At 43.3% G+C, this 27,753-nt stretch overlaps 1 protein-coding gene across 14 annotated transcripts in view; it reads left to right on the top strand.

Annotated features, from left to right (window-relative positions):
* Positions 1 to 27,753, top strand: part of SGMS1 (sphingomyelin synthase 1) — a 95,672-nt gene that overhangs the window by 45,241 nt on the left and 22,678 nt on the right. For 4 of the 14 annotated variants that reach the window (XM_067299653.1, XM_013948225.2, XM_067299651.1 and 1 more), the window contains one exon: positions 4,046 to 4,109. The exons of 3 other annotated variants lie outside the window; for them this stretch is intronic. The gene's annotated coding sequence lies outside the window, so the exon portion shown is untranslated. Of the gene's footprint in view, positions 1 to 4,045; positions 4,110 to 9,923; positions 10,020 to 15,744; positions 15,789 to 19,014; positions 19,101 to 20,729; positions 20,756 to 27,753 lie in introns of those variants that run through there. 7 more of the 14 variants (XM_067299652.1, XM_067299654.1, XM_067299658.1 and 4 more) reach the window with 5 other exon arrangements.

The raw sequence follows: 27,753 nt of genomic DNA on the forward strand, positions 1-27,753 counted from the left end.
CATGAAACAGCTCTGCAGGGACTGAGGGAGCCCATATAAGCCTGAACATTTTTACTTGGAGAAGTTTAATCCAGAACTCCTGGTGGAAGTGGGGAACGTCTATGTATTTCTGGTGTCCCACAGCCTTTGCCTGGAAAGGCAAAGCAATAGGGGCTTCTGCTCCCCACTGGGGGTTGTATTAGTGGTGAAGGATATGTATAGGAACCTGTGATTTTCCATGGCAACCCATGTCTCCTTCCTTTCTTACAGGCTTGCTTTCTTGCACAGTCGGATCAGAGTTTGTACTGGAAGCAATAAATTGCACCACAAGAAGTTAAACAGTGATTTAAGAAAAAAAAAAAATCCATGAAACTCAGAGCAGCTTTTTAAAATAGCACAGGCAGGAGAGAAAATGTGTTTGGATTATTTGGTCTCTTGGGGTTTGGGTCTTTTTTTTTTATTGGCCCTAAAAATACCCAGAGGTTAAATTTAGAATGCTTTGCCCCTAATAAACATTTGTCAGTAAATGTTCAGCGGTCGGTTGTCCTTTAGAACTGAAAGCCCTGGAAAGCAGTGATCCATTTTGGACACCGAAGATAAATTGAGTGAGCACAACTCCTTAGCATGGCGGCTCGGAGTGCAACGAATCTGGTCAGGTATTTGCTCTTACCTAATATTTTGTTAGAGAGGGGTGACGGCTGCACTCAAGGCTGGTATAAATGTTTACCTACTTCTGTTTAGGGGAGTCTATCAGGACCACTCAGAAAATATGTATGGGGAGAGAGGTCGTGGCTGTCTCAGCTGGAGCCCTCTGATATCTTTGGGGCAGGAGAGAGTCCAGGCTCCCTGTTGGCTGCCTAACTGTTTCCCCGAGCGTTTGGTTCGATATACATATACATGTGTGTATCTATATTTCCTTATATCTTCTTATATCTGTATTTTTTCTCTAATATCCTACAACTTCAGCAAAACATGGGTCATTATTTTGTTAGCAGCGACACTAGGGGCTGCCTTCATGGGTGGATCTAACAAACCAGCAACCTGCTGGACATCCCTGTGCCACTCTTTTTGCTTTGCAAAGCAGCTGCTATGTCTGAATGTCACATCCAGGCTGCTGGCATGTCATGGCTTGGACGCTTATTGCTATGCGACTCTTGTAGAAAAGCTGCTCTATTACAGTGTAAGGCAACTGGCTTTGCAAGCAGGTTACTGTATACAAAACCACCAAAGACTTTCAAGAGGGGCCTGACAGTGTCTTCTTTAATCAGTAAATAGCCCTGGGACCTGTTACACGGGACTCTTTAGAAACAGTCTGAACTGCTCCTTCGTTAAATATAGTTGGAAGTGCCTCGTGTATCAAAAAGATGAAACATAAACACAGAAGCTCAGTATTACCAGCTTGCATGCGGTAAAATATACTTCTGTTCCTGAAATCAATTCGTGGCAGTATTGCATATAAATATCAGTCCCTTTCTGAGACTTCCCCTGGTTGCCTCAAGCCTGAATTGGATGGCTTTCTAGTGGTGGTGACCACTAATAGTGGCTTTAAACAGCAAACGAATTGACCAAGAGTAACCAAGAACCGCCTGGTTATGAAGGACAGACTGCGTTCACTCTTTCCCAGGGGAGATGGGCACAGCAGAGGGGTGCTAGCGAGGAGGCTCACCTGGTCTGCAGCACCTGGAGCAGCACGCTCTTATTTGAGGGTGCTGTTCAGCTCCTTTCAGGAGAACTGAAATCCCTGATTTCACAAAGCACCCGTGCTGATGTGCATTGTAAAGAAGCAGTTGATAATGCTTTTATGGCAGTGAGGAAATGAGTTAGGCTGTAATTAGCATCCTCTCTTTTCCCTTACAAGTCCGGAGAGAATGCCGTAGTTATTTCTGTGTTTAGCCGGTTCTGCTTTATTGGTTTTAATTCAGTATGAAACAGTAGATTATACCTCCCAAGAGGAAAGCGCCATGTAAATGGGCTTTTGTGCGTGTTGAGAGTGCTACAAGTGACAAGAAACTAACTCCTTAATCTCAGTAGGACGAGCTGCTTTGATGTTCTCAGATGCTGGTCTAATTTTCATGTTCACAACTATGGGATTTCTAAAGACAACATTTTAGTTTATCTGAGAATATGCACCATCCTTAAGACCAGGAGATCGGTGGAGTGAATGTATATTGCTTCAGGGCTTTCTCTTTTGGATTTCATGCACTGTACTAAAATCTATCTTGGCAGTTAACAGAGGGATAGTCTCTAAAAACCTTCCCTAGCTTCAGTAGGAAACATGGCATTGCTGACAGTGATAGGAAGGCCCTACCAGAAGATGCAGCTTTGATCCAGCTTCAGAGTCAGCCCCGCTTTGAGCAGGGGCTTGGGCTGGCTGACCTCCAGAAGCCCCTTGCAACCTGGAGCTCTCTGCAGTGGACTCAATGACACAAGGCTAACATTGCAAAATAGCAGGGGCAAAAAGCCAGACTCGTGAATGGGCTTTAAATCTCTGTGAATAAACACAAGCAGCAAGTCTGTTTAAAAACTGTAGTGGTTTTTTGCTGGGGGAAGAGTTGGGAAGGGATCACAAGCGCTTTGGCCACAAACGTGACAGCTGGCGTGGTGTATCTCAGCTGTGCTCTCCTTCCCAGCCCCCAAAGTGCTTGATCTATTTGCAAAGAGAGGGAAAGGAGAAGGAGGCGTGCTAAACTAAGATCCAGTAAAGACCAGTGCGCTAACATTTGGATAAAAACGTGCTTTATCTTGACGTTTTGTACAAAAAGCCTGAATTCCCTATAGAAAGTTCCCTGTTCCTGAACTTCTCTTTAGGGTGAGATCTCAGCAGACAGGATCCACTTTCTACTTCCCTCAGTTAGTGAAAACCCCCACTGGCCTTTTTTTTTGCCAGACTACTTCAAGTTGTAGGAACAGGAAATGCTGGAGATTTCAAATAATTACTGCTTTATTTTTATATTTATCTCTTGGCCTTAAAGGCAAAGTTTTAAGGACTTCTGTTCTCTTATACCAGCAAATGAAGATTTTCAATAGTAAACCGGAAGGGTGTCCACATCTGAATCTTCTTGCTTTGTTATGAAAGAGAAGAATCTTCCTCCAGCTTTGGGAGGCGACACCAAGAGCATTCGTGGAGCTGGGGGTATTTTAAGGCATGGGTGAGGAAGCACGTTCATCAAAAGGTGCAGTTCAAAAAAAGGAAACGGGAAAGACCTGAGGGAGATGGAGGCCGTGAGAGAGATGTAAGGAATCGGGCGATACTGTTCAGGCTGGAGAAACTTCTTCAGAGTGCTCCGTCTGCGTCCCCAGCGTCTGACCCCTGTGTCGCCAGAGGAGGAAAAGACATGTTGAAAAAGCAGAGTTTGAGCCAAACTGTAGCAGAGGTGAGCTAGCAAGTACCGGAAACTGAATCTCAAACCCGAGAATGAGCTACAGCGTGTTGTCTCCTGCCGAGCTGGTGTGTGATCTGTCCACACGAGGATATTGTGGGTTTCTGACATGGGTGGCAGCTTAGACAGGACTGAGGTGCTTCTTTTGAACTCTTGTTTTTATTTGAGCTGTCTCTTAAATGATACCTTGGATGGGCAAGTCAACCGGCAAAACAATTTTATCTTAGTGTTGCGAGTGAATTGGCTGTAGTTTTGTTGAACCCCAGTAAGCCGAACATGCAGAAATGAGTGTAAACTACAAGGGTGGCAGTGTGTGCCAAACAGAAATAGCACGTCTTCTGGCAAAGCCAGGAGTATGTAGAAGACTTCCTAATTGGATGAATGCGGTATTCATCTGGAAACGTTCAACCTGGCTCTATCATCTGAGTCAATGTTTTGCATATAGCTGTAGAAAAATACCGATTTTATTTCTGTCTCATGTTCTCCCCTGCTTACGTCTTTCCTAGTGTAACTGAATAGCTACGGAAGGGCTCTATTTCTTTCTCATTCTCCTCTGTGTGTGTGTGTCTATATATACCCTGTGACGTTGCAGGAGTGTTTGCTTTGGAAGAAATTGATCCATCTGAGCCAAACTGAAACCAAACGTGCAAGATAAAAGCATTCCTTTTTTCTTCTCCTCCTCTTAGAGAGAAGGGGGGCCCGAAGAGTCACAGAAGATTATCGCCTGGAAAGGACAGTAAGCCTGCGAAGGTAAATGGCCTCTCTCTGTTTAACTAATTAAGAAACCCCCCCATGAAACTGAACTTAAGGGATTGCATAGGGGGCTATTCCATTTTTTTTATTGTGCTCAGTATAAATCAAAATTATTAATTTAGGTGAAAACTCTATCACTGTATAGACTGAGAGTAGGTCGTAGGGAATTTCACAAAACTAGACAGTTCATGTCTGGTTTAGGTACAAGTATTTTGGTATGTCTTAAGCTGCATTTGCTCCCAATATACTTGTGAGCTGCAGAAGAAAGAAACTCATGCATCATGTCCCAAGATTTTGTAAACTCACTATGTGAAGCTAAATGTCTAAATGAATGTTTAGGTGCTACGTTTTTGCAGAAGTGCAGGTCACCAAGCATCTCCGTCTCTAGCAGTAATATATAAGTGGACAGGGCAAGAAAGTGAGTCCATCTCTCTGGAAGGCCCAAACACGTACCTTTACTCTTTTTTTACTGTGTTAGATATTATAAACTCATTATAGAATTACTTTTTTTGTGAACTGTAATTGTAGGGCTAAAAGCTTTGAAAGTGACTTTGTTCAGACAAGGCGTAGCTAGTTTAACAGTCAGCGGAAGGGCTGCGGAAATCTTGTTCTGGAATAGGGCTCCCTGGCGTCGGTAGGGAAAAGACTGATCTTTTCTTATTTAGGAAATCTTGCTGTGCAACACGATAATATCCAAGTAATGCCATCCTTTGAGAGTCGTTAAGAAAGATCCCTACCAAAAAATGTGCGTTTCCTATGACTCCAATTTCCGAGAGCAAGGGAAGGATGGCAGTGTCCAAAATTGTATATATAAATCTACCTGCCCAGTCTGCACGCAATCAGCTCCAGTATTTCTGTGCTTGGATAATCCACCTGGGAATAATTGAGAGGCTACAGTTTATCAAGGAGAAAGATTCCCCTCTTCCCTATTTTGATCGTATGGAACTTTCAAGATCAGTGTTGAGTGCAGAATGGCACAATGCTTTGCCCTGTGGAAATATATGTGATCTGGTAAATGTTCTGAAAAAACACCGGTAGTCTTTGCTTAGTGATTGGTGGTTTAAAAAAAAAAAAAGAAGCACAAGTGTGAACAGAATAAATGCCAGCTGAAATATATGTGACATTTGCCAGGTGAGGGGTTTTTGACCATGTTTGACCATGGCTTGATTTAGCAATTGCTGTTCTATGTATGCTATGGTGTAGTTATACTTAAGCTTTTTTTCGGTATTGAGAGAACTACTAGAGAAACTACTAGTAATGCTATATATAGACTACAGACATATTCTTGGTCATTAAAATTAATCATATCAGTAAGAAGTCAAAATATGTCTGCCACTTGAAGAGTATTTACTTGCAAATCAAATCTGTGCACATTCAACTTTCTAAAATACATGACTCCTGAGAAGTTGGTTTACATCAAACCTCAACGGGTGTGAATGGATACCACATTTAAGCAGAACTCAAGATTTGCTGAAAAATACAGGCTCCTGCTTCTGCCCGGGGTGCACAATACCTCTGTGGTCAAAGCTGATGAGACTTTACTTCAATGGGAGCAGGATGAAGTTCTTTAAGGTCCCTGTTGAGGTTGGTGCTAAGCGTTGTAGTCAAAGGGACAAATTCTGGTGCTTATAGCGAAGTGTACATTTAAGAATTATCATGAATTGGGATGTCAGTGAATGCTGAATTCTTTGGGGGATACTTATGCTAGGAAGCAGAGTTTTAATGGTCTTGGTGGATGGTAATTTTTAATGCTCAGACAGAACTGATGCTTGCTTTTCCTGTAGGAATAAATTGGACTAGAGGAAATGACTGCCCTATCTGTGAGTGTGTTCACCAGAGGGAAAACTAACTAATAAAGTTTCCATTAGGGTGAAAACTAAATAGGAGCAACCACAGGTAACAAGGATAGTTGGTTTAGGAATCAGTGTGGTATTAATGAGTGCCTTCCCCATAGTTTTAACAAGCGTTAAGCAACCAGACTGGAATAGAAGAAGTGCTGATGTTTTATCGTTTTTGATGTGGTCTCTAATATTTTCCATGTCTGTAGGTCGCCACGTTTTGCTTCCTGTGATTATATCCTTTGCTTCTGCAGCAAAAGTAATGCTTCCTGCAGGAAGCGTTATACACTTACCTTGTAAGAAAGCCAACCTCCTGGGTCAGGAGCCCAAAGGCTGTGCTGAATAGCAGGCGCTTTGATCTTTGTCCTTTCTTGTTTCTCGTGTGCATCTTGCTTATAATGGCCAAGGTTATAAAAACAAGATCTAACAGGCCAGCACAAAAGTAGGAACTGGGACCTCTTTTTATCTCACTTTGGTCATTGATAGAAACATAAGAACAGTCAGATTGGGTTATACCAAAAAGAAAAAAGAAAAAAAAGACTGTGTCATGCCCGTGGTAGCATTGCTGTATGTTTGCTCTTTTTGGGGGAGGAGCGTAGATAAAGGGGCATATAAACATACTTCCCCAATCAGCTCTTCAAGCCTTTAGTGATTAACGGCTCGGACTTCCTGAGCATGAGACTTTCTTCTTTATTGGTCTGAATTCATCTGATCGCCCTTTGAACCCCGGTAAACCTTTGACATTTGCAATGTGCTATGGGAGGAAGTTGCATGAGGAGGATATGTATCATGAGTATGGGGTCACGCCGCTCGCCCAGCTGTAAAACGGCGATAACACTGGCCGCGCTGACACAGGATATTGAGGATGTAACGCCATGCGGTCTTAACAAAGAGCTTTTTATCGCTTCTGTTTTATTAGTGCCCTTGCCTTTGGGATGGAGGAAGTGGATATTTGCAGTCTTAATTTGCAGTATTCATCCGCAACGTGTTTATTGATGAGTCAAAGCATTGGATGGGCAGATATGTCTGAGTCGGTGCAGCTTAACCTTTAAGTGTTTGCCAGTACTTTCAGTCACCTAGGAAAAAGAGGGAGCGGGAGGCAGTGATTAATTAATAGCCGACTTGTGTTTCACCTTCAGAGTCTCCAAGTGAGGTACAAACCGTTCTTGGTTTGGTACCTGTGTGTACATTAATCCTATGAGAGAGAAGATGCTCGTTGCATGTCTGAACAGCGGGTGCAGGTTATATATTTGGGATAGTTAAACCTATGTATTCCGTCCTGGTGACGTGCCGCAAAAAATACATTGCAAATTAAGGAGTTGGATTTCTCTGATTTGTATTCTGTGTGACCTTTTTTGCATACAAATACGCAGGATGTAGAGAATGAATTGGTTCATCTTTGGCAGGAACAAGCCCCCTCCGAGCCCGAATGACCTGTTGTTGGCCCTTAACACAAAACACAATGACATGTTAACTCTTTATTTGCATCTTTTTTAAGCTGTTAATTTCGCTTGTACTGGAAAGTGTCGACTCCTTTTAGGCCTTTCAGGTTAATAAGCAGCTCGGATTCTCCTTTGAACAGCAAGAGATAGAGTCAATGGAGCATAAAGTTGGTATTTGCAGAATGGTGCATTGCTGCTGCAAAAGAATAGAGGAGATCTGAGGAAATATTCAAGTCTTTTGTGTCTCTGCCTCTCCTTTGCATAGAGGTCAGCATGAAGACTATTTCAAATCTCACTGTTTTAAAACAGGGATTGCTCAGCAGGCCTACAAGCAGGCAGTTCTGTGCTTTAATGAAGCGTCCTTTCAATACAAACTCCTTTATTTTCTGAAAGGAAATGCATTTGACTTGCAGTGCTCCGCAGAAGCACAAGCGTGGACCTTTTGGCTTCATTTGCCCACCTTTATGCATAATGACTTGCTGTATGTGGTCAGCTATATTTTAAATCAGTGAGGATATTTTCCTGAAAGCTTCTTTATTGCTCCTTGGATGGGCAGCAGAATCCGACATTGATCATTACAACAGTGTTGTAGCAAGATTTAGGGCAAATAACAATGAAACTCTCTCTTCTGTGCAAAAAGCAACAGGGTTCCCAATCTGTGTGCATCATTGCAGTATTTGGCAAGGAAACCGTCTGTTGCCTGCCTATAAACAGAGGCCTTTGAGCTGAAATTTCGTTTTTTAGGAAGAAGTATAACAAAAGGGACATTCTTACAATGTAACTTCTTTACCTAGAGGGTTTTGACACACTTGAGTAAAGAGTCTTCTCAGAGAAAAAGCTAAGTGGGTAAAGAAGAGAAGGGGCACTTCAGAAGCTGAGGATGCTCTACCTGGACACAGGCTGAAGTCGCGTGTGAATAAGTCCTTGCAGTGTGAAAAACATTCCCATGGGTGAGATGATGAGTCGAAAAGGTTGTTTTGTTTAATGTCTCTTTTAATGTAAGCTTCACTTTTTCTGGATTAAAATGTGACCACAGCAATCATAAATACCTGTTTTGAACTGAGTATCTCAGTGCACATCTCATTTTTGAAAGTGAATTGTAATAATGTGGTGCTCTACCCCTTTTTTTCTTTACTCTCCTCTCTAAAGAAGTGCTGGGAGTTGCATTCCACGGTGGAATTTGAGCTTCTAATAGCAGAGCCACCACTGAGAAAATCAATGCGTTGAACTGATGATCTAAAAAGAAACTGCAATGTTTAACTAGAAACAGCAGAAGGATGTACACACCCTGCAGCCGAGGGAAATATGTGTGACAAGCAAATTGACCGGTTTTGCGCATAAAGATGATTGCAGTTAGATGAAAGCTCTTGAGATTTAAGCTGTTTACCTGGCTGGGGCAACGCAAACGGTGTAGTTCTTCATCTACAGTGAAAGATCTGGTGTTGTGGAGGCCCTCCGCGATGGGCAGAGATCCCACTGGTACTTCTGCCATCCTCTTCGCAGCTTTCAGACGCAGCTAGCACACACCAATGAGCTGGTGTTTGATTCCTCAGAGCTGTTGCAATTTAGTGGAGTCCCGTGACTGCATGCAGGCTCAGATAAAGAAGGGGAGTGAACTGGGAGCTGCCCAGGACAGATCCTGGAGCCAAACAAAGCATCGAGAGGTTGCAAAACCAACGTGAGGTCAAAGTACAAACACATGTTCAAATATGACAACACAGCAAATTTCTTAATTCACTTCTGAAGGAGGAACAGGGGGAGTTTTTCATCTCGATTTCCAGAAGATACCTGTTTGCTAGTAGGCTGAAAATCATCATCTTAGCTAGAGATTTAAAATACACATTCCCTCTAGCACACACGTTCAAGGAAGCGATGCTCTAATAACCCTTTTTTTTTCTTTTTTTTTTCTTGGAAGAGTTTTGCTCAGGTGATTTGGTTAAACTTAGAAGCGAGATAGGCTTTTTATAGGAAAAGAAAGAAAAGTGTGGTTTCCTCCGGACATTACTCCATGAGTCATACATTGTATGACACAGCATTCCTCTCTGGAAACTTAATTGCTAGAGCTGAAGAGTGTTTCACAGTATTCCAGCAACCTTAAGGTAATTTTAGTGAAACTTCTTCAGTTTCAAAAGCAACTGTCCACTCCTAACTCTTTTGCAAAGAAGGAGTTGTAATGGCTCTTAATGCTATAATGTAGGTGAACTATATTTCAGGGTTTTTCCCTTTAAGCCGCTCTATAGGAACAATCAGAGATTTATCTTTCTGTCCACTGCACTTTTTTTTTTTTTTTTAAACTAATGGCTTATTTAAGATCGTATTATATTGAAAAGAAGCATAAACCCCAAATCTGGAAAGACAGTGCAGATCAGTGATAACAGAACAGCTTTATTTCGGAGATGAGAGATTTTTTACATCATTAATAAAAAAAAAAAAGCTTCATTTATGGATCATAAAGCAAATATGCTGAAAGGTCTCTAATCAAAACTTAAGGATGTCCTCAATTTTTTATTTTCTTTACGACGGAATTGCAGCTTAGGAGAAGTGGTTTAAAAAGCAGCTTGGAGCTGGAAGAAGCAATAAGCTTGAGGACATGGGATTTGTTGCCTTCACAGCATCTCTGGATGTGTGTAAGTCTGCAGATTGCACGGTGAATTTACTGTAAACTAGATAACTTGTTTGGGGGGGAGGATGTTAAAAAGTTGAAACCACAACAATAAATAGCAATTTGGAAGTGGTTATGCAACTTATTGTGATTTTAACTGCTAAGTGGAATAGAGGGTTTGATGCTTTTCAAGCAGAATTAAGTGCGGTGGTTAATGCTTCCTTTCAAATGAGCAGTCACATTGGAGTTGAGATCAAATAGCCTCACTCTGAAGGGAATGGGCTATTTATTTCAAATCTTTTAAAAAGTTATCCTTGAGCTGTTGATGAACGTAGTGTTTTAAAGTATTTTCAAGCAAACAGAGATCTGATTAGCCTTTTTATAGTTCTGTAGTGCATTTATTTTGATATGTTATTGGCCAGAATCAGATGATCTGAAGGGGGAAAACAAAAAAACGACAGAAAACAAACAAACCTTAAAACGTTCTTGGGATACTTTCTCAATGGGATATGTTTTTTGACTGGCATGTGGTTAATGCATGGATTTATATCGCTCACGTATATCCAGTCTGGTAGAAACGAAGGTGTTGATCCTCTAAATAAGCAATGGGTCTTTGAACTCTTATGCTCTTTTGCCTTGTGGTGATACTTGTCCTCGGTAGCCAGCAACCAAGCCAGCACACTTACCTCTGTGCTAAGCCCTGTACAAACAATTCCTCGAAAAGCAAGACTATAGCTTTTTTATTAAAGCTGTACTTTGAAAGAAGTGCCATTTGGTAATTTAAGGGGAGAGGAGTGCATTGCTTAAAATCACCACTTTTCTATTTCATGACATGTTTCTTGCTCCTTAGCAGCAGAGAAGATAAAGCTACTTTGTCTGTACTATTTACTTTTTTAATTTTATTTTTACTTGTCGCTTCTTATGTGAGTCGGGCATCCCAGGCTTTCCTTCCTCTTTTAACATGAAAATATTTTCGTATAGTTCAGCTTTTTGTTTCTTTTCTGCAGCTCTGTTGGAAGTAGTGTAGTGGCATATGAATGCAATACCTCCCTAAGAGCTGTCGTGGCTGAAAATTCCATATATTTCCTGTTGTGCTGCTTAATGGAACCCAAAACTTTGTGCAGTGATGACCAAAAAGTTAATACTGGGTTGATGTTTTCCTTCGTCTGTGTTGTGGTGCTTGGGCCTCGGAGCTGAGTTAGCTCAGTGATGTGGAGATGGGTTGTGTTCTTAGGCGCACTAGACCTTCTTCCTACCTTCAGTGCTGGATTTCATCTGGCAGTATGTCTTTTCTTTATTGATGTAGAAGGAAAAAAGTGATGCGGCTAATATAATTTAGTTCCTCTGACATTTGTTTTTAACATTTAGGCAGATTTAAGCTGTCAAGGCAAGTAAGACCTTTCCCCAGCGAGGCTTCTGGAAGGATGTTCTCGAGCCAGTGTATGCGCTGTTTGAATTAAATTCACAAGGAAGCGTTTGTGCTGAAGCTAGGTGGTGGCTGTTTGTTTGTAGAGCTAGCAAGTGACCTGAAATTTAGTGTCCTGTCACATAGCTCATATCCTGATTAAGAAAGAAGTAGCTAGGCTCAGCCATCGTCTCTCCTCTTTAGGCGTTTTTATGGTAATTGTCGTGCTCGTACTCGAGCACAGTGTGGGAAGGTAGAGATGAAGCAGAGCAACAGCAATTTAACCAAAATCAGTGCTCCCAGATACTCAGCCCTATGGAAAGAAAATGATGTAACCACTACTCGCTCTCTTCTAACTCTTTGCCTAAATATGTCCTGGCTGAGGTGTGTCCAAAAAAACCCCTTGCAAATACTCTGGGAAAATTCATTAAGTGTATTTCTCTTTATTTGTTTAAGGCTGTATGTGGTATTTAGTTGTATCTGCCTGGACACACGCAGTATTTAAATGCATAATGATTAAACATGTCGAAAAGGTGTTTCCAAAGCTCACTTTTAAATTACCTGTAATACTAGTCGAACTGTCCTCTCTTCTCCCTTCTCGCCCCACCTCACTCATGGGAAAACAGGGTTGTCTTTGTTACTGCCTTGAGGTCATTGAATCCATCATGGATCACTGGGAAAAGGAGTTGCAAAGATAAGATCTACTGGAGCAATAAAGAGCATTTTTGTCAAATATGAAGACATGTGAATGTCAGAGGTGAATTAATAAGTTGGCCACTGTCCTCACCAACCACATTCTGCTATCCCATTAGATGCATATTGGCTGAAAGTAGACACGGGTGACATCTGTGTAGTGAGGAATTCATGGCCTGTGGTGTGTCCTGTAATTAATCCTCTAATTCCTCATCTTTATGCTTAATGGGCAGAACTGACAGAATTGGTATCGACAGAACGGCATCTAAGAAATTCTTTAGGTAATGAATAATTACCAGTTCTACTCCAGAATCTCCTCAAGAAAGCAGGACAAGATTTGGCAAATGGATCTTTCAAGTGTTTTGGAGGTAATTTAATCAAAGACAGCTGAAAGAAGGAAAAAAAAAAAAAAGAGCGAGCTTGCCAGTGGCTCACTGTTGATCCACACTTTTAGTCTGTCTTCAGACTTAAAATAAAATTAACCGAGTTGGACATGACTCTTTGGCCTGCTGAAGATACAGCCTCACTGTTAAAAACCTTTCTAAAAAGAAGTATGAAAAATGAGATCTGATAGTTAGTTCACTTGAGCCAGGGTCTGCCAGCTCCCATATTAAAGGTGATCTGCAAGAAAAGAGGAGTGAACTTGCACTTTTTCTTTAATTCTTAAGAGCAAAACTATTTGAGAAAGGGTGGGAAAGAATAATGTTTTTACAACTTCCGTGTTAAAATCTCACTGGGATTTTTTTAAGGACCATTTAAATGTAATGATTTTTTTGTTGATTTTTAAAACAAAACAAAAGACTTTATTTTATTAATTCAAAGCATGGGAATTGGCCGGGCTCACTAAGACATTAAGATACTCGCTCTGTTCTCCTTGAATTGGCACTTGCAGAAGTACTATTTGACGTTCAGCATCCTTCATCAGAACCAGGAAGAGATATGATATTCCTGAAAATTAACTGAAGAAGCAAGAATGAAAAATTGGAAAGCAGTCACACTGACACTGCCTTTATTACATTACAAAGCAGCTGAAGGCCACATGTGAGAATTTCTCCCCCCAAAGCTGGGAATCTGGCTGGGAAAAGCTGGGAAATCCAGCCCCAGCTCACAGCAGGGCCAATGTTGCAGCTACAGCAGGTTGCTCAGGGTTGTGTCCAGGTGCGTCTGGGCAATCCCCAAGGATGGAGATCCCCCACTGCTTGCAGTACAGACTTGCCCCAGGTTGGCACTGCACACACACGGAAGGACTGTTTCTTTAGGGCTAACTGGGATTTTCCATGTTGCAGCTTGTGGCAAGGGCTCCGGTGCTAAGCACAGTCCATCCCCGTTGTCTCTGTAACCCCTTTGGGCAGTGGAAGATGCAGTTGGATCCCCCTTTGTCGTCTTGTCTCTGGGCTGAACCAGCCCAGCTCCTGCAGCCTCTCCTCGTATGCCCTGGCCTCCAGCCCCACCATCACCGTGGCCCTACACTGGCCTTGCTCCAGTTTGCAAACATCTCTCTTACTGTTAGGACCCCAAACTGGACACAGTGTCTACATGTGGCGGGTAGGGGGAAAAAATTACTTCCCTTGACCTGCTGGTTACACTCCAGCTAATGCAGCCGAGGATGTGGTTTGATCTAGTTATTGACTTACGGCCAACTTGTTCCCCAGGACCCCCCTGGTCCTTTTCTACAGAGCTCCTTGCCAGCAAGTCAGTCGTGTTACATCGTTACAGAGTAACATGGTAAGCTTAAAAACTTTCAGAATCTATGAGTTATTCTTAATGCCTTCTCTCGGCCTCTCTCCTTCCAAATATTTGAAGGTTAGTGACAAACCTATGGACTCTTTTGGCCTCCTTACTTTGTGGAGGAGCAGATCATAAACACATTATAGCATTTGATACCTGGCTATCTGGCTGTCTACAGATCTGTCAGGAGCAAGGATTGGTGGGCCATGCCAGAGGCATATATCTATGAAAAATACTACTCTTACTAAAAAATATTACTCTCCAGTATGACAACGTTAGTATGAAGGGATTTCCGGATGCAGCTTCTGAAAGTACTTCTACTCTGTAGTTCTTCAATGTGGTTCTGCAGATTCCTAGGTATTACTGGCAACAAGCGCTGTCTCTGGGATTGAGTTCAAAAAACCTGATGGTGCTTTTAGTTAATGCTGCTGTCTATTTTTTTTCCACATTATTTCATCCATGAAGTGAAAGCAGGCCACTTAATATGGCTCTGAATTCACTTCTGGACAATATCCCTTAGCTTACAGCTGCCAGAAGGTTGTGCACACTCTGCTCTCACGTAAGTCTGGATGGACATGGAGAACATTCTGCCAGTGCTGTTGCTCCCCTCGGTGTCTCCAAGCTGTGGCCTTGGTCTGCTCTGTATTGCATTTTGCACTGACTTATATGGAGGTGACAAGTCAGACAAAGTCATGTACCAAAAGGGGAGGGGATTTTACCAGAATCAGAGTCAATTTTGCATGTTGAATATATGAATATCAGTATGTATCTTCTGAAATCGTAGCGTTGGGGTTCCCTTCCTTGTTAAAGAAGAGCTCCTTTCCTGCCCCTAACACACCGAGCAGCTCTGAGCTGGATCTCACCGCCTTCCTGCAGTGAGCTGGCCAGTAGACATCCTTCAGTCCCCCTCTCGTGCTCGTCAGGGAAGCTCCACGCCTTCCTCTGCTGTTCAGCTTTTCCACTCCATTTTTATTGGCAGGATGTCATTAATGCGATAGTAATGTACATATTTATGTGTTTAGGAGAGGCCAGCTCATCCAGGGCTATATGTATCTAGTCCCTGGTGTGTTGTCCGGGATGAAGGTTAGGGAGGACAACGGTCTTAGAAACTTGCTGCTGGTTGCAGCCGTTTGACTCGCCTGGCACCCTGTGGGCTATGAAGGCAATCAAGTAAACTCGTGCTGGGGCTTTGCAACCAAAAACTTCATTATTGTTTTTGTTTGTTTGTTTTTATGTGGTGAAATATGAGCACTTTTTTTTAAAGGCAGAATTTAAGCCCTGATACCCGTATATTGAAAAATGAATCCTTCCTCTCAGCACTAACTCTTCCATTTCGTAGCATAGCGCTTTCTCCGTTCTTTCAAAAGCGATAGCAACGTGAGGCTTTCCTTTAGGTTATTGGACTAAATGCCAAAGAATCGCTAGTCTTGAATTTTGCTACTATAAAACATATATATATATATATATATATTTTTACATGTATCAATTTTTATTTTGCTGTTAAAAACCGGAGCAAGCTTGAAAGGTCCCCCCCCCACTGTAGGAAACGGTGGCAAACCTCAAACCTCCCGGACAGTTGACAGCTCCGTGTTGTATTCCTGTCTGGGGGGGGGGGGGGGGGGGGCTGCGCGTGGTAGGACCTTCCCCTGCAGATCTCAAAACTGTTTATTTTAAAAAAGAAAAAAAAAAGGGAAAAAAAGCCCTGCTTGGGCTGACTCGTGGCGCACCACGGTGAGCACCCGCGGCCGCTCGGGGGACGTGCGGCGGCCCTCCCCGGCCTTCGCGCTCTCTCGTTGCACCCGGGGAAGTCGCAGGCCCCCCCTCCAGCTGAACTGGCTTTCCCGGTCTCTCTCTCTCCTCCTCCTCCTCCTCCTCCTCCTCCTCCTCCTCCTCCTTCTCCTCCTCGCGGCGGCTGACGTACTCGGCGGGTGGCGAGGTGAGCAAACGCAGCTGGGGAAGACGCGGCCGGTGAGCGGCAGCGGCGGCGGCTCGGTCGCGCATCGCGCCCCACTAACCTTTCGGCGGGTTGTTTTTTGGAGCTTCCCGAGAGGGTGAAACTCCTCTTCTGGGCTCAAAAAGAGCGGAAAAAGGGACCGTCAGCAAGCCGGGCTCCGGCGCTGATAGCCCGGAGGAAGTTGAAAGGCAACTTTTAATTTGAAGGAAGTTGGGCTGCGACGCGGGCGAACAGCTCGGGCTCCAAAAGCCACCTCGAGCTGGTTAAAGGCCTCGTCCCCATCTCGCCCTTTTCTTGCCTTAAGTGTCACGTCTGGCTTGCGGGCAACAACCGAAAGGATTAAACAGTCGGCTGCTAATACCTGCCGCCTGACTTTTCACGAGCGAGGAGCTCTCGGGGTCTGGAGGACGCTGTTTCGGTTAAAAAGCGTGTTTAGATTTGGGCCAAGGGCCAGCGTCTGTGTGCTGGAAGGGACCGGAACACAATGAGATCTAAAATGCGATTTTTTTTTTTCCTGCTTTGGGCTATGTTATTTATTTTTTTTTTTTTAAGGCAGCGCTCAAACTTGTGGTTAGCCACCAAATAAAAGCCAGCTAGGCTGCCAGCGATAGGAAACTGCAGTCATCGCTCGTGTGAAAACGCAGGAGCAGGGAAGCAGCGCTGTAGTTTTAGGCTCTTTTCCTGTGATTTTTTAGCGGCTGGAAAGAGGGCGAGCCAGCTCCGTGCGACGGCGGCGCGCTCCGGACGCCGCCGTGTCAACTGCCTCGCAAAACCCCTGGATCCTTCGGTTGTAAAGGAAGGAGGCGCTGGTTGCACGGGCAAGCGGCGAGTCACGGGGCTTTGCTCTGGGAAACCACAGAAATCCCCTCAGTGAGCCGAATAACCTTTGGAAGCAGGAATATAACTTCATCCCTAAGCTGGGTCTTAAACAGATACACAGCCGAGCCTTTCCAGGGCCTGTATGGGATCCTGTTTGTGTGGTTTCGGACATGATCGCTTTTCCTTCTCATCTTACACCTCTTTTTGAACTTAATACTTCCATCTGTAAGCTTTCTATTAGATTTATAGTGATGAATTTAACTAAAATGTCACTAGACTTTTGCATAAAAACAAAAAAACAGTGCCTGGAGTGGTTGGTTTTGTGTGCGTGTGTGTGTATATATATATAGTATATAATTAAAATGTGTGTGTGTGTATATAATACTTGTGTATATATTTTTACCAGGATGGGGAGAGCAAGCTTTGATGGAAAAAAAGAGGGTTTTTTTCCTTCTTCTTCTTCTTTTTTAATTTTAAGTTCCTTCAGGTAAAAGCTGATACCGTGCCTACCTCATTTGTCAATCGATTTGCTTAAGCAGACTGAGAAAGGGAGGCGGATCATAACAAAACAAGTCTCTATCAAACAGCTGCTTACAGGCATTACCGGATAAATCATTAACGCAAGGTCCTGGTGCTTGTAAAGGCTGTTCAGGAGAAGTCTCTCCCCTGAAACTGCCTTTTTTTTTCCGGGAGGTAAGGAGCAAAGTTATTTACAGATTTCTCTTTAGCGGGTGGGTGTTTGCTGCTGGCGTGGCTTTTCGTGCTGGTCGATAAAGTAATGTAGTCCAGTGGATTTAAGCTGAAGAGAAACCTCCTCCCCTCTTGCCATGAGCAAAGAATAAAGCACCTCCTAAGAGAGTGTCTCCAGGATTAGGGGACAAGGAAGAGGAGGGGGAACTACAGTGTGCCAGACTTCTCCGGGTTGGATTAGCTCATGCGTTGCCTATCATGCTGGAGGAGCAGCAGGTGGGTAATGCTTTTATTACCCATGAGCAAAAAAAGTTTGCTCTAAAGCTGTGCGGTTATGGTGGAGGGGGGTTGGAAATCGGTGTTTCTGGCCCCGTTTGTTGAACTGACTTGAGGCCAAGCAAGGTTTTGAAAAAAACGCAAGCTGAGATGCGTGGGTTATCCGCAATCAGATAAGGCCGACGTGCTGTTCTGGGCTGTTGCTGTTGGGTGTAGTAAGGAACAGGTTCTTACAGCTAGCTGGCTGAGCTGTGTTGGAAAGGGGTGGTTGTACTGTAAGGTAGACACCCTTGGCAACAGGAGTTGCGTAGTAATTGATAAATCTCATCAGCTGCCTGTAAATACTGTCACTCGTTCATGAAGCTTGATTTTAAATGTATTTACGTTGTTATCAGAGGCTTTGTTTTCTGGAATCCGGTTGGACTGTGAGTCCAACTTGTTAGTTTGGGCCGTAAAAATCTGCTGTGCGTGTTGCCATGCTTAAATCCGCCCCAGAGTTTGTCCGACTTCTGTTTCTGGAGGCCTTTAGGGAACTGATTTCTCTGATGCCTTTGATGCTTCTCATCTGTAGAGTCCTGCCTGCGTATTCTTTAAAATTCATTCATCGCATTTGCAATGAGCTTACCTTGTCCAAGTAATCTGCAGTGTAGAAAGTATTTAGAAGGCATGTAAAAATACTTTATACGGAGAATGGCAAAAGTTGCTTCATTTCTGATGTTCACATCAGTTGTTTAAACGACAGAAAAAGGGCCTAGATCAAGGACTTAAGCTATCCAGTTGCCCAAGTCCAGGAGCATGGCTCTGAATGTCCAGCTAAACTCTAAGACTCACCAAATCAGCAAGTCAATTCAATTAAAAATAAATAAAGCCTCAAAAACTTGCTTCATACTGTTGCACATGGCTAGACACCTTGCACAGCCCGTGCTCTGGGTCCTATGTTTTCTTCAGCCTGCGAAGATTCAAACTGCTCTTGCTGCTCAAGAAAGTGCATGTTACGTCTAATATCAAGTGCATCGGCCACTGCTCGGTGACGGGACTGGATTCGAGCCTTTCCCCGAAAGATGTGGGTTCTAGCAGTTTATGTCAAAGGAGATCTCCGAATCGATGGTGTCTGAGGGAGCACTCTCAACTGCTCTATCAAACAGTAACCTTGCTTCACAGAAGAAAGGAATGGTCCCCCCGCTTCAAGTTAGCCCATGGCTGTAGGTGGGACCTGCAGCCCTACGCACCACTTCTCTTATGAGTGATTCTCCCATGGGTTAGCATGAACAGGTTCCTTCTTAGCCTGCTGTGGGCCAACTTCGAACTCAAGGCTGTGGGTCCCCATGCGAGTTGCTTCCAGCCGGACTAAAGTCCTTTGATTCCCTCTTCCCCATGTGTTCGCCTGTTCCCCTGCGAACTGAATCTCTTGCACCTCTGAATTAAGAGCTGGGCTTCTCTCTTTTGCCATTTTAGGGACAGGAGGTGCTGACTGGGACTTCATCCTGTTTACGTGAGCCACAGCGGGAGGACAAGAGGACGGCAGTCCTTTTGATAACCAGGTAGCCACGTTTACAGTATTCAGTAAGAGCCGTCTCAGCCATGAGACATAGGGGACAGGAGGAAGGAAGGCAGCCTAGTTCCCCCTTATCTCTCTCGAGACGCGTGTTCGGGGCAGTGTTTGAGAGCCTATCTGCTGCCCCTTGTGTGCTTGCCGTGGGCCTGGAGATGACTTTTGCCAGGAAAATTGGTCCGATGGAGTTCTTGGTTGTCTCCAGCTGTTCTCTGCAGCTGTCTGCCCGACCAGAAATGGGGTGTGGGGGGAAATGACTCGAGTTAAAAATAGAAATAAAGATTAGGAAACTCGAGGTATGGTGTCAACATAGAGCTCAGCTGCTCTAACAACTCGTTGCTGCCACCGCAAGGGGAAGGACTCCCTTTGGCTTGTGTGACCGCGCAGTGAGCTGATTCAACGGAGAAGGTAGTTTTGCCCAACGCGCTCGGACAAGCCCACAAGAGGAGGTGGGGATATAAGCCAGGAAACAAGGAGTTCAGGGTGCCTCTGATAAAAGGACCGTTTAACTCTGCTTGAACAGGTAACCCAAGTCCAGGTGTGCCGGGGCTGGAGCTGAATGCAGGTTGGCAGCTCAGATGCTTTGCATTAGCGTCAGCTGTCCTGCAGGCTCGGCTCAGGTTTAAAATCAGAGCTATGCCACTTGTGCTGCTGCTTTAGTTGGAGCTAGCTAGTTCAGGTTAGTCAACCTAACTTAAAAAAAAACAAAAAAACAAAAAAACATGGTTGTTGTTGTTGTTTTTTAAGTGATTCTGCAACAAAATTATATTGGGAGAAAATATTCTCTTGAAACATCCCTCTTCTCTCAAGTGCTCTAAGGAGAAGGTTTACTTTGCTGTTCAGATTGTTCACATTCTCATAGTTTATGGCGAAGGTTTATATGGGTAGTTGAAAAAACACGTCAAAAGTACTGGGCCCTTAATTTACTAAGTATCTTGCTTGGTTATAATATACAGACGCCTTTAAATGCGTGAACTGTCAGAACGCTAGTCGTTAGGCTATCCAAGGGTAAATGTATCATGTGCCGTGTAAACTGCATACTTTCGAGGCATTGCTTTTAGGAAGTGGCTGTTATATAGTGTTTTGTCAGCAACTCTTCACTCTGTGTTTATCCCTAGTCCCTCTAATTATCATTAGTCCTTGTGAGTTTGCCTGAATAGATTCTTCTGTAGCCTTCCTTAAAAGGAGGCCAAAAGCCAGATAAAGAAATTGTAATTTTCTTTGTTGAACGGTTTGTTTTCTGATGCTTTTTTGTTTGTTTGGGGATTTTTTTTTTTCCTTTGTTAGTCTTAAAACAGCTTGATTTCTCAAGCTGCTCTTTGGTGCAGATGAGTTCCTGTTGTTATAGCACTTCCAGCCACCTTTCAATATCCAATTAAATGTCCTGTTAAGTGACAAACTAAGAAGAAAATAGTCAGGGGCAATTCCAGATATATTTGGGAAGCTGGTTCCTAAAAATCAGTAGATGTGCTGTACTCCCTATGCAGGACATAGAAGAAAAACAGCATTTAGTTCAAGACAACTAAATAATGTTTAGTTATGTAATATTTAGCTCAAAAAACCTGTAATGTAGCACTTTCCCTTGGCAGATGATTTGAAGACAAACATCATGTCTTTTGTTCAAGAGGCCTTTTACATGTGGCAGTAAATATAAGCTTATCTAGAATTAGGTGGAATTTTGTATCAAGTCAAATTTTGCCTCTTTGTTTGTGTATGCAAATTGATATTCCTCTGTGTTTAAAAGTAAATTTAAGAATTAAAGTTGTTTTTTCAGCCACCAGACAAGAATCCTGAAGACAAGCAGCTAGTTTTCTTACCAGTTAAGTTTTAAAATGCTTCAAGATGCACTCTCACTTGGTACAAGGCTTTTAACCAAGAGTAAAAGTGCTTTGGTTCCTTTGATATATATATATATAATAACATTTTCTTGTAAATTAAAAAGATCAGCTTTTTCTTACTGAACCTTTAGCAGCGAAGCAGATTTTTCATTTGTAAGAAAGAGGGTATTGTTATACTTAGTTAATGTTTAAAATAAAATGTAAAGTCTAAGTGAGTTGAACCCAGTTTACTTACGGTGAGGAAGCTGATGCTTTGGAATTGGTGGGTATTGAACATCCAGGATGAGGAAGGACTTGCTGGGAAGAAGACCAGCTTAGTTTCAGTTTAGCTTTGGTTTCAATTTCCTAGTCTTCCTAGTTTTCGGGGTTTTGTTTCCTTACTGATTCTGTTTCTGTGTTTTGAAATTCTCTTTTGAGCCCAATCGCGTGCTTTTCTTTGGGGACATTGGTTCTGAGCTAGTCGCGCCCTACCTAAATCCACAGCAAAATGCTGGCATTGTTCAGCCCTCTGCGGGTGTTTATATGTAGCACAAAAATAAAGATCAGACTTAAGCAAACTCAAGGAAATTTTATTTTGGATTAGTACTGTTAAACACTGAAACGATGAAGAGCAAGTATTGCAAATACAAAATGAGAAATGAAGGAAACCTTGCAGCTGTATTGGAGCAACTTTCTTTGTCTTCACCCTTCTCCTTGCCGTTCCATGAAACGTAAGCAGTTTGCTAGAGACCATATTTTAGAAGAATGAAAAAGCTCTTCTAGGCTGCTGGAATAATCCAGTAAAACACTTTGTCCCTGCTTTGATAAATAAACCTCTAGCATTAAATGATAAAAATCTCTTCCCCATACAATAAAATTTTAACTGTTTAGCAAAGGAACTATTTGCAAACTTTTTCCAAGGATGCAGTGGCCTAGTTTTTTCAGTTTGAGAAGGAAAGGAGGGAAAAGAGTTGATCCAATAATTCTGGGTTCCTTAAACTAAAAGCACGAGGTTACTGAATTAGATTTATATGGGAGAAAAGCACCACAGGCTTAGACTTTTGTTAATGTTTAATGTTCGGTCTTCACGGGAATAATTGAGCCATTAGCGCAGGAGTAATCCCCTCAGCAGAGTTTATTTTGAGTGATTACGGAGCCCGCCGCGGTTTTCATTTCAATGCAGCCTGCGCTAATTGTAGAACAGGGCCATAATTTATTTACAGTCCTCAAGATCCTTTCGGGTTGATTCTCCTCCTTTCAAAAAACCCTTGAAAGGGGAGCAAGGAGGAGAAGATTGGTGGGGTTCATTGAGAAACTTCGCGCTGGGCTGCAAACTGCAGTTGTCTAAAATACTCTGTTTTGTTTTGTTGTGCTTCGTTGTTTTTTTTTTTAGTGTTGTGATTTGGCACTGGCCTAGTTTTAGCAGCCTCCCCGTTTCGTTAGAAGTCAGTTGACCTTTAATCTGGAGCGTGCGCCGCTCGGTCGGGGAAGGTCTGACGTACGGAGCTGAAACGAGCTGCGGAGGGTGAGGGAAAAGGGGGAGGCAATAGGGAGTGGATGCTACCGCTGGTTAGATGAGAGAAAAACTAAAAAGAGCTAGAGAGGGGGGGGAAAAAACACCTGCAGTTGTTCTCTAGGTTTCAGCTTTGGATGAATACCATTTTTCTTCCTGATTTTTGTTAGGTTCCAGAGTAATCCAGTTCGTCTACAATAGCTGCAGTGGGGACCTGTTGAGCGTTACAGTCCTGTATGGTGGGAGAGAGTAGTAAAAAAGGTAATTGGGAAATATTTTGGAACGCATCCTAATTTAGAAGATTAAAGGCTCTTTCAAGAGTGTGGGGTTTTCAAGTAGATACACAGCTTAGCTTGCGTGGCTGAACTTCGATGTGCCAGCCACCACTGTTTCGAAAGCCACTACGCGCTGCTCTTTGAACCAAATTTTGCAAACGCAAGGAGGGAAACAAGTTGTGCATCGTAAACACGAGTACTACAATACTGTTCGTCAATCAGCTGCCTGGAATTATGAAATAAATAAATGAAAGAGAGAGAAGGATGACAGCAATTTGGGGCAAATCATCTGTATGTAGCTATTGCTCTTTTCCCCAGGAAAATTTGCCAAAATAATGCTTTCATGTAGACAGGACTAAGTGCTAACGCTTGAAAGAAAGATATTGTATTCCAGTTCGTGCGCGTGCCAAAGTATTGGAAAAGAGATGAAGCAGACCGGTTTCAATAGGACAACTGATGCCGCTTTCATCTCTTCAAGCAGCTTTGCAGAGGTATCTGATGGAAGGATTATTTCAGCCACTCTGGCTTAATTATCCGACTGGTGCATGTCCTGCCTCTCCCACAAAAGGTTTTATATTTGGTGGAGAGGTGGAATAAAATCAGCTGAAATTTAACTCGGGGCTTGATTCTGCCTTTTGCCCATCTGGACTGACTAAAGGAGGTAGGGAGCAAAAGGATTTTTGCAGTTTTTGGGCAGCGTGGAAGTGAACGCAGCTATAAATGCGACAGTCGTTAATATAAAACTTTGGTGCCTGCTAAATGTCCCTGAAGTGCGTGCCCTCCGTTAGGGGACATAAGTCCCATTTTAGTGAATTATTTATGCTGATTCTACAATAACAGGGCCTGTTGCTGATGAAAGTGTACACATTTTTATTTTACATCTCTGCCTGGCCTAAACGTTTTATCTAAAAAAGAAAAGAGTGCCAGAAAGATGGTTACTTGGCAAAACTTGTGGCCTCTGGGGAGGACAAGAAATCCCCGTGACCCAACCTAGACGGATGGGAACGTGATATACTTCTGGTCTGCTGTAGCCGCTACCTTTTTGTGGTCCAAAATTGGCAAACTCCCCTTGCGTCTTAATTCATACGGTGCCGTGCTTGGCAGCCTTGCATTTTTGCAAGGTGCATTTTGTGTTTAAGTGATGATGAGATAGGTTGCATTGTGTACGTACAGCCGCTGTGAGCGGACCGGTATGGTTGGTGTGCTTTTGTTGGCCTGTGCTCAATGGAAAATACTGAATTGTTCTTGGGCTGTTGCTCCAAAGTCTTCCACGGTGTGCAATTGTGCGCAGGTGTTTTGAAGAGGCAGCTCCGAAGTGCTGTGCTCCTGCTTCGGTGGTGAATTACCCTTTACTCTGCCCGCGGGATTGCTGCTGGGCTCTGCGCTCTTGTACCCCTGCGTGGTTTATAACTTAGCTGCCGAAGAATGATTCAGGCTAGCATAGGTTTTTCTCAGGATCAAATTAAATGAGGTCCTTATATTGCTTCATTAATGACATGGAATAAAACCTATACCAAAACTTTTTTTTTTCTTTTGATGGTGTTACGGTACCACTAAGGGTGATCTGCGTATTTCACCAGGATTTCTGCTGCAGTACTGTCACCCCCATCTCCATGAAATTTTTGTGAACATAGGTATTTTCAGACCAAATGAAGGTTCTGGAGTGCCTCAGGACAGATGATAATATACTTGCTTTTAAAAGCAGATTTCGTATGTCTTTACACTCTGCAAAACTTTACACTTTGCAAATGCAGCTCCACCCCCACAATACCCACCCAAAACAAACCAAAAAAACCACAAACATTACTGTGACTGTTTAATATCTTTTGGTATGAAAACTTTATGGTGCCTGATCTTATCACTTCCAAAATTAATAGGGTTTTTTTTCATTAGGTAAGTCCGATCAGCGTTTTAAAATGTCTGTACTGCTAGCATGAGAAATACTGACAGTGCCAGAGGACTACTTGTGAATTTTCAAGATCTTTCAAGATCTTTCTACATGGAAGAGCATTTTGTAAGATCCCTCATTTAAAATCCCTTATTTTATCAGGTCTGTAAGATCTGGTAGATGTTCTTCTCACACACTAGGCCTATCTCAAGGGAACAAGTCAGAGCGTGGTTCAAGGAGCAGTCCTGTAGAGCGAGCCCACCTGAACGAGGGATCGTTAGATGAAGTTACGACTCCGTCAGGCTGGCCCTAATTTACTTTGTCCTCTTAAGATGTTCTCCTGACTCATCTGCTTTAAAACAGTATATGGGTTTCTGCAGTACAGTAATGCCCTGACCGCTGCGCTGATCCTCTGTGTGTTAGAGCCATCACCGTAACTATTATTCCTTTATTTCGTTTGCTTACCCAGGGATGCAGCGGTGATGCTACATACTGCTGGACCTCTGGAGCGAATGCGGCTGATGATGATTTACCTAAGGGAAAGGCTCGTTCCCGGCGAACCTTTTATACCGCGGGTTGATTTATAGGAATATTGCTTTCTCCAACGCGGCTGCTGCTTCGTTATCGATGTTGCTCCTCGTCCTTTGGATCAAGCTGCCGAGCTTCTGCGGCCCTTTCCAACCATTCTCTGCTCCTCTCCCATTCCTACCTGGCGACTTCTTTTCCCTTCCTGCAAGCTGACAGACTGGCGGCTTCGCAGCCGTTGCTGCTTCTCTTTTTGAGCCGCGCCGCCTTGGCATTAGTGCCTTGCTAAGCTGGATTTTGCCCGGCTGCTTTTAGAAAGCCACGGCATCCGCGTGACCGTGGGTCTTAATCCTTCCTCCCCTGCCTCTCATCTCCTTCGCTGCATTTTATCTGGGTTTATGCTTCTGGGGATAAAAGAGTAGCTTCTCCGGATTTCTCCAGTTCTTTCTGCCGCTATAGCTATGCAAGTCTTGTCCTCTTTACTGTGCGTTTACCTACTAACGTGTAACAGGAGGTCCCTGAAGCCTAGCCTTGTTTTTGCAGGCAAACAGCTCCACGATCCTTTGGGAGTGACGGGCAGCCATTAATTGAGCAAATGGTTAATTCCCCTGTCTGTTGTCGCACAGCTGGGAAGGAACGCTGATTTTTATTTTTATTTTTTCCAAGGGTGGAAGCAGCTTTTTCGGTTTCTGAACCGACTGAAATTATTTTAGCAATTAGATTGGTTTGGCGAGAGCCCCGCAGAGAGGAAAAGACGCTGCACGGGGCCAGCCGCAGGCAGCTAGAGTTATTAGCTCGATAAAGTGCATATGCCGTGACGTAGGCTGTAGGCTTACGTTATTGTGGAAAAGACACTGTCCGGCGCTGCGTGACGAGCCGTTAACTCTTGCTTCTAAATATATATAACGAAGGGGATCGCACGGACTTTAGAGGGTTTTATCCTGCAGTTCCAAGCCGAAAGCTTGCCTTGCCTTTCTGCGGTTAGAAGCAAACATTTAGGCTTTTACTAGAGCCTGTACGCTCGTACATGCTAGCGGCTGTAAAAGCACGTGCTGGTTGTAGCAGACTGGATCCGGTCGCGTTATCTCCTCCTGCGGCGCGAGAGCAGTATCACATGAATTACCTTCTCGAGATAGGTATCTGCGTTAGGTATTTTTAATTATTTCTAGTTGTGGGGTGTGAACAAACAGCAGATTGAGCTCTGATACGCTTGGCTTTGAGATACTTTGCAACAGTTTTGTGGGCTTTTTTTTTTTTTTTAATTTGGTCATGTAAAATATTATAAATAGTGTTATTTAAGTGCTGTATTTTAGCATCGCTTAATTTCCAGGGAATGAATGCAAGCTAGTCGTGCTTACCCAGTACTTAGAGTTGCAATTCTCCCGTTTGACTGGCATGGCTTACTTTTTAAAAGGATTTGATTGAAGCACCCGAACGCTACCAGTTCAGCATGTGAATCGGTTACACCATCAGCACTATAGAAATAGAAAGCCACTCTGACATGTTTGGTGTGGCAGATAATGGAGTCCCAGCCTGCGGAAGAAAGGATGGCTGGGAAAAACCCTACGTGATGGACTTCTAACTGGAATTGCTGGATGGCTGCTGCATTTCTCCATAAAGACGTTAGGAAGAAGTGATAGAGCCACATTTCCTATACCTCGATGTGTCACTAGAGGAAGAAAAACAGCAAAAAGGAGAGGGGATCGGATGTGTGCAGGAAGAACTTTCTTCTGAGGCTTATTAAAGTGTTCATAATTTCCAGAACAGTTAGATAACAAGCTATGAGTCCTTTTATTACCCATCTTTATTTGTGAACATATTTGGTCGTAACTTTGAAAATAAGCTGAGAGAAATATTCCAAACACTAAGCGCATGCCACGCTTTGAACCCACCGTGCTGCTTGCAAATAATTCTGCATATGGCCTTGGAAATGGGTTTGCTGTTATCTAGTAGTACACAGAGTTGTCATCTCTGGCTGTGTGGAAGCATGTTTTTAATGTTCTTTTGTGTTCTGAAAATATCTGACATTTGAAAAATGTTGAAAGCCCTAGAAACGCTGGGAACGCTCGCTTGACACACTCGGGAGGAAGTTTGTGCATACCGTTTTTAGGGGGCTCAATGTTGAGTTGTCACTGGAAGCGAGATTTAAGCAGGATTTGGGGTATTACTGTATAATCACGGAAGGGATGGAAGTCATAACCTTGCGATAGTCTTCCTTGGATCAGGAGCAGTTGAGTATGGATAGTCGATGACGTTAAGATCTGGTGACCAAGACGGAGACAAAACTGCTCAGTGTGCAGGGGGGAAATATCTTGGAAAATAGGGACCCCTAAATCAGGGAATAGAGCCAGTCCGAGTTGCTGTCCCTTTCCAGCACTTTTTGCTTTCAGTGGAAGAGATGTTGGGATCACAGTGGGGAAGAGAGATGTTTTGTCTCTCCAGCAGCATTGACCAGCTGGTCTTACATACCAGAAATGATGTTGCGTATTTGTTGTCTTCTCTCTTTCAGACCAGGGATCAGTATGTGCTATACGAAAACAAATTAATAAAGACAAAACTAAGGATTCTTCTGTTTTACCAGATTAACAACGTTAAAAATTAATAATGTCGATGGTATGCTTTTT

This window comes from Apteryx mantelli, chromosome 7 (genome assembly GCF_036417845.1).
Source record: "Apteryx mantelli isolate bAptMan1 chromosome 7, bAptMan1.hap1, whole genome shotgun sequence".
Lineage (NCBI taxonomy): Eukaryota > Metazoa > Chordata > Aves > Apterygiformes > Apterygidae > Apteryx > Apteryx mantelli.